Source organism: Selaginella moellendorffii, unplaced genomic scaffold (genome assembly GCF_000143415.4).
Source record: "Selaginella moellendorffii unplaced genomic scaffold, v1.0 SELMOscaffold_0, whole genome shotgun sequence".
Taxonomy (NCBI): Eukaryota; Viridiplantae; Streptophyta; class Lycopodiopsida; order Selaginellales; family Selaginellaceae; genus Selaginella; species Selaginella moellendorffii.
Window position 1 is genome coordinate 6,937,389 of NW_003314261.1, and position 6,635 is coordinate 6,944,023.

Consider the following 6,635-nt stretch of genomic DNA (forward strand, 5'->3'; position numbering starts at 1 on the left):
AACCAGTGCCAGCCTTCCAACTCGATCCACAAAACTTTTCCTATGCTGGTCTGAGTGACGGGCGATAAACCACTGCCTTTGAATATTCATCTATAGGCCACTCTGCCCCAGTGCCCTGTGCTCAAATCCCATTCTCCAGACAACGAGATTGGCCTCTATCACACCAAGCGATTCCATCAGCCAAATATGGCTTCAAGGAGCAAAACCAAGCCACCCTTGTCATCATGCCAAAGCCATCACCTAAAGGAAAAGTATTGGGCATGTATTGATACACTACTTTTTGATTTATATACACATCCTAGTTCTTGTGATTGCACCTTGATCTCTCTTTGGTTCCCAACACTCCCCCTCAATCTGATGTCTATTAATTAAATCACTACTCCCCCTATGAGACCAGTTCGAGTTGTCTTTGAAGTCATTCAAACAGTCAGACTTCAATTATAGCCTTTGTGCCATAGTCATCTTTGTTGTGGGAATGTATCTCAGCTTGACTTGTTCTTTTTTTATCTGCTCCTTGATAAAGTAATGAAACATCTCAAAGTGTTTGTTTCTCCCATGATGCATTGGATTCACAATGGATTGTGTTGTCATTGTAGACATTCAATGGTACTTGCATCTCAAAATTGATATCTTGGAGCATGTGTTGAATTCATAAAGCTTCATTAACAGCTTCACAAGTAGACAATGCCACCATCCTTTGTTTTTGGCTGCATTAGAGAATTTGAACACATACCCAGTTGTTGATCTCCTATCATCTAGATTGCCGGCAAGATCAGCATCTACCATGCCATATGGTATAAGTGCACCTGATCTAATTTCTCTTCCTGCCATCCCTTTGTACTCGAGATAAAGCGATGAAGTTTGTTGTACATAGTTAAAAATCTGCTCTGCTGCATATCAATGTCTCTTTTTGGGATTTTGCATGAACTAGCACACTTTGGAAACAGTTGTAGCTATGTCTGGTTTGCTTGATAGAGCTAAATACATTAACGCTCTAACCATAGCCATCTCCTTCTTCTCCCCCTTGGAACATGGTTGACTTGCTTTGGAGAGCTTGTTGAATTGAAGCATTAGAGTTACAGTTGGGTGTGCAATAAAGAAACCACCAAGACTTGAGATAGACCTTTAGAATTTAATTTTTCCTATCATGCACAATTTTCAATTTTTAGTCCAAATAAAAGGAAATTTTACCAAGATTTGTTATTCGAAGTTGTTTGGAGAGTTGTTCTTTAAGCCATTTAAGATTTGTTGTGTTTCTGGCCATGATTAGATTGTCAACATAAACACACGAGAATAAGTAAGCCATCATGAAAACAATAGATTCTTATGACTATTTTAATCCATAAATGGATTGTCAGAGTTTACAAATATAGCATTCCTTCCCCTGGATCGCAAAACCTAGTGGTTGTTGCATATACACCAACTTGCCATTGAGAAATGCATTCTTGACAACCATCTACTCAACCTAAGGTCTAAGTGATTAGCAATTGTAACAACAAAATGAATAAAAGCCATCTTAACTATGGGTGAGAAAATCTCACTTGGTTTGTTGTATGTATCTGATTGAAGCCTTACAAAGAACCTCTTGTGGTGAAATGACTGTCTAAGAACCATTCTCCAATTGAGCATGATATTCATCTTGCATTGCTTCTCGCTAATGAAAATGTTATGGTCCAGAGAGTGCTTCATCTAAGTTTGTTGGCTCGTGAATGACTTGTGTGGTTTATGCATAATAACATAAAATGTGGGATGTAGGTTTCTAAGGTCTGAGAGAACATCTTGGTAGTGAATTAGCATTTGGAGCATTTAGAGATTCACCATTCTCTCATTGTGATAAGCCATTATTCTCTAGATCTGCTTGAACCATATTTAACTCATTAGAATAATAAAGTGAAGTACCTCATTCTAAGAGTTTAGAGCCATTATCATCCATAGCTAGAGAAAAAACTTCTTGTGCTGACTGATGATGCTAGTACATCTTCTCAAAAGAAAATAGTATACTTTACCAGCACTTTCTTTTGATTGAAAATCCAAACCTGATAGCCACCTTTAGTATTCTCACTATAGCCAAACATCATGCATCTCGTTGAATGATCTTCTTATTTATTTTGTCTTTCCTCAGATGAAATGTATAAGTATCCTACACACCCAAACACATGTAAGTATGTAATAGATGGTTTTGAACATGTCCAAATTTCATATGGCATTTTATCCAATACTGCTTTTGTAGGTAGAATATTTTGCACATGAATTCACAGCCTTGGCCCAAAAGAATACTGGAACATTGGACGCCTTGAGTATCAATCTGGTTGCATCAAGGATTGTTAACATCTTCTACTCCACAACCCTGTTTTGACCATGTTCATATGGTGTAGAGATTTGGAGGAAGATACCATGTGATGCAAGGATCATCTGGAATTCTCATGAGAGAAGTTCCTGTCCTCCATACTCCATTGACTATGAATGTGCAAATTGTCATCCCACATTTATTTTCTGACTTTTGAATCCATTCTATGAACTTACAAGGTGCCTCAGATTTCTATCTTAAGAAATAAACAGCTATGTAACAACTTAGATCATCCACAATTAGCAGGAAGTAATGAATACTATTGACTTTTCCAGTGACACTCCCCAAATGTCGACATGAACTAAGTCTAAAACATTTTTACCTTAAGTAGATGTTTTCTTTGGAAGTGGTTTCTTTTTTATCTTAGCTTGAAGACATACCTCACATGTGTCCGAATTTGTGTTCTTCAAGTCTGGCATTCCAAATACTTGCTCAAACAACATCGCTCTCACAATGACATTGTTCTGTTTGAAATCTTTATGCCGTCGCTGATATGCTTGTCTTTGCTCCATAGACATTCAAGAAACTTCTTCTGGAGGGAGAAGAACCAGCACTTCCTCACGGCCTTTGACCACTCCGAATACCTTCTTCTTGGAGAACTTGGCTTCCATGATGGAAAACCATCGAAATGCATTATCATGAGAAAGAAGAAGCTTCTTTTTTTCCTTTCCCTTCCCCATCTCAACTTGAGCCCTTACTGTCTAGCCTATTCTTGCCTTAAAGGAGAAACGTTCATATCCACACACTGCTTCTGTGGTGCAAATTGCTGCACACTGCTGTGCCCAGTACTTTTCCTTTACACCTGTATCAGAGGAGTCAAAAGATTCTGCTTTTCCATATACACGTCCTAGTTCTTAGTTCCTTTGATTGTGCCTTGATCTCTTCTTGGTTCCAACATAAACTACAGTCCCTGTCCTCATGTTTGTTACACCCAGCCGCTTGTAAAGTAGTGCTGGCCATTGTTCTCACACAGCCTCGTCACACACAAATCCTGCTGCCGCAAAACGCAACACACACTCTCTCCACATTGTTCAGCCTTGTCTTCCAAGCCAGTTGTAATCCTCAGGCTGGGGCACAATTGCAGCCAAAGTCGTAAAAGCCCTGGATACTAAGTAGTCATCCATGTCTGGGAACATGCTTGTGTGCTGAAGGCTTGCGAGACACCGTAAACAACTAACGAATGAATGAATCTACCCTCTGTGCAAAACTACTCATGAATGAATCATAATGTCAAATTCATATTAAGCACTTGTTGACTGCCCAGCATTAGCTGGCTGGGCAAATTAAAATTATGATCAACATCTCGAAAGATTTTGAAAGCCTTTTATCGATTTGATAGTTTTAGGGCGGAGAAAGGTCATGGAAACGGTGGAATCAGTGGTGGAGTTCATGAAAGCAGTCCTTAAAATTAGAGCTCCTTTGGCTGGTGGTGCGTGAAGCCTGACTGGATGGAGGTGGATTATGGGCCTTATGTCATCTGATAATAGGCCTAAACCGGTTAAATCGCAAGAGGAGTTGGGGAAGGAAAAGGAGCTGTTGGAATTTTACAGCCATGGAAGTGTATTTGGCACTATTTGCTTCAATTGGGTTTGCTATAGGCGCTGTGGATTTATGATTCAGGTCGCTTGTGTAGCTAGGAGCATCCTCCACACACAAAAATATTTTCTTTGACACATGGCGGAAGGAAAACGCTGGCGGACGAATGTCCTCGCAATTCACGGTGGTGGTCAGCTCGGTCATGCTGTATGAGCGCTGCTTCTGCGGTCTTTTGGGTGGATCTTACTTAAAACCTTATGCTTCTTGGATCACGAGGCAATTTCTTGGATGATTGATACAAGACAACTCCCATGGCGGACGCCACAGCTCATGAAGATCGTCGCATGGAGGCCAGGCACATCACCAGCACCAAGAACGCCGAAGGTGGCAGGCAAAAGATTTTTAAATCAAACGTCAATTATTGGTTCTTTGGACACATCCCTATTAGGTACGCTACCAATTTATGATGGAACCAAAGCCAGCAATCATGGAGCGTCTCTTCTTTGCCATATGTTTTCATTTCTTCTCTGGGGTAAAAGGTGAGGTATATCTGCAGTTGCTGTAACATGCTTGAAGAGCAAGTATCATTTTCGATTAGAGTCTACTGGCATGGTTTTGGCATGATCAGCACAGAGGAATTGAAGGTGTTTCTGAGTGTGTGTGTGTGTGTGTGTCTCTCTCTCTCTCTCTCTCTCTCTCTCTCTCTCTGAATATGCTGCAAGATGCAAGAAATTTAGTATGGTTTATTTATCTTTGAACACAATATTTTCCTGATTTCCTGATGAAAAAAACTTTGCAAGTGAGAAAGATTTTAAGGAGAAAGGCAACATCACAACACTCTTGAGCAATGAAGAAACCTTTTTCAGACACGTCCTTTAAACTTTGTTTGCAGTGGCTCAAGAAGATATTCACATGTCCAAGCTGACATACTATATATGCGCAAATCTAAATGTTGATAAACTTTTCTATTGCATAACTCTAATGAATGTATTTGCATAGAAGATAAATTAATACATTAGCTTATTAATGTTGGATAATAAACTATGAAATGCTTTTGGTTCAGTGAAATAAAATCAACTACAAAATGTTTTTTTTTCTCTTGGTTCTATTTGGTTCAACTTTACAATTTAACTCTCAAGTCATATGAGGATTGAATTCCTTAGGAGTCAATTGCATATTGGTGTTTCAAGAAGAATGCCTTTATCTACAATGCAATATGAACAAATTGAGTGAAGTTGAGAAATTGTACATCACCTAAAAGCTATTTGTTGTATGAAGTTAAGTTGGTTGAGTTGTTTATAAAATGGAGTTGGGCTCATGGCCTTCTTTTGGCAACCATTCATTTTGAGTTTTGTAAACTCAATGGTAATGAAGTTCTTAAATGGAAGCTATTCAAGATCACATACTATGAAAGGTGTTAAGAACCTCTCTTCTTCATATATAGTTTGCAAAATGTAAATGGTCCTCTTTATTACAATCTCCACCATAGTGTCCAAACCTTTTTCTTTTTTCTTAAGCTTGTTATTGAAGTCATTTAAAGTGTGCATTTGCTCCTCATATGTAAGATTTGACTTTGAGATGTTGTAAATAATATCATTTGAAATATTTTCTACTAAGAAACAACCTTTGTGAGTAACCTTCAAGTAAATATGCACAAAAGTTACTTTCATGACAGGCAATCTATTATGATATCAAATCACTCATTTGGTTGTTAAGGGTTAGTCATGCTAAGTAATTTCTTTACCTTTGTCTTCTTTATAACTTGTCAATTGCAATTAAGAAGCTAAAACAAGGAATATATTAATATTTATTTCAAGGCCATTTTATTTGTAAAGATTATAGATATCCATATTGAAAAAGTAACCCTTTATCAGTCCCTCTTGTGCTAGTAGAATTAATTAGGCATTTCGAATGTATTTAGACTGGATGAGCATAAGGATAGAATTCCTACATGCTATTAGCTAAGTATACATAGCATAGTAAAAAGTTCCTGTCTCGTTATGTCTTGCATTAGCCAGTGATAAGAACCCTCGTATATTGAGACTATTCCCTCAATATTGCTAGATGATAACTTACCATGTCTGTCAAACACCCTCACTATCATGTATTTTGTATTAGTTTCATTTCGGTCTCATATGCTATTTATAGAAAGTGTCTAAATTTGTTTATGTCCAAATTTGCAATCTAAGGATATTCTATATTTAGTAAGTTTCAAGCTTGTCATAGAAATTTAACTCTTGGTACTAAGGGAACCTTGGGGTGAAAGTCTTCCTCTAAGGGGGGTTACGAGGGGTTCTAAATGTATAGTAGGGATAGTGGGTATGTTGGGTATAATTGACTAACCTAAGGTTTAGTCTAGCTTTCGCTTGCGTACTTGTCCTTGTTTTACATCCCGGCTTGGGTTTAAGCCCAAGTTCCACACCATGCTAATTGGTGAAGTATCCATATCCTTGCATTAAGCCACCAGTATGCTAAAATAGTGCCAAACTCCATTTGGCTCCGTTTTACGTGCGAGTCTTGGCATTAGGATGCTGGATGCTCTAGGATTGTTCTAAGTCACTCTATACTCCTGTTTCTTCACTCCTTGGATTGTACATTCAGGAGTTACTCTGTGCTTTAGTACTTTCGCTCTTTGGCTCTAGGCTTAAGAGTTTGGCTCCATTCTTTTGTTCAGTGGCCAAGGGCCTTGAAATTTAGGTTTTGCACCACTGTCCTTGGACACATGCATGTGGCACGTGGCATGTGACATGTG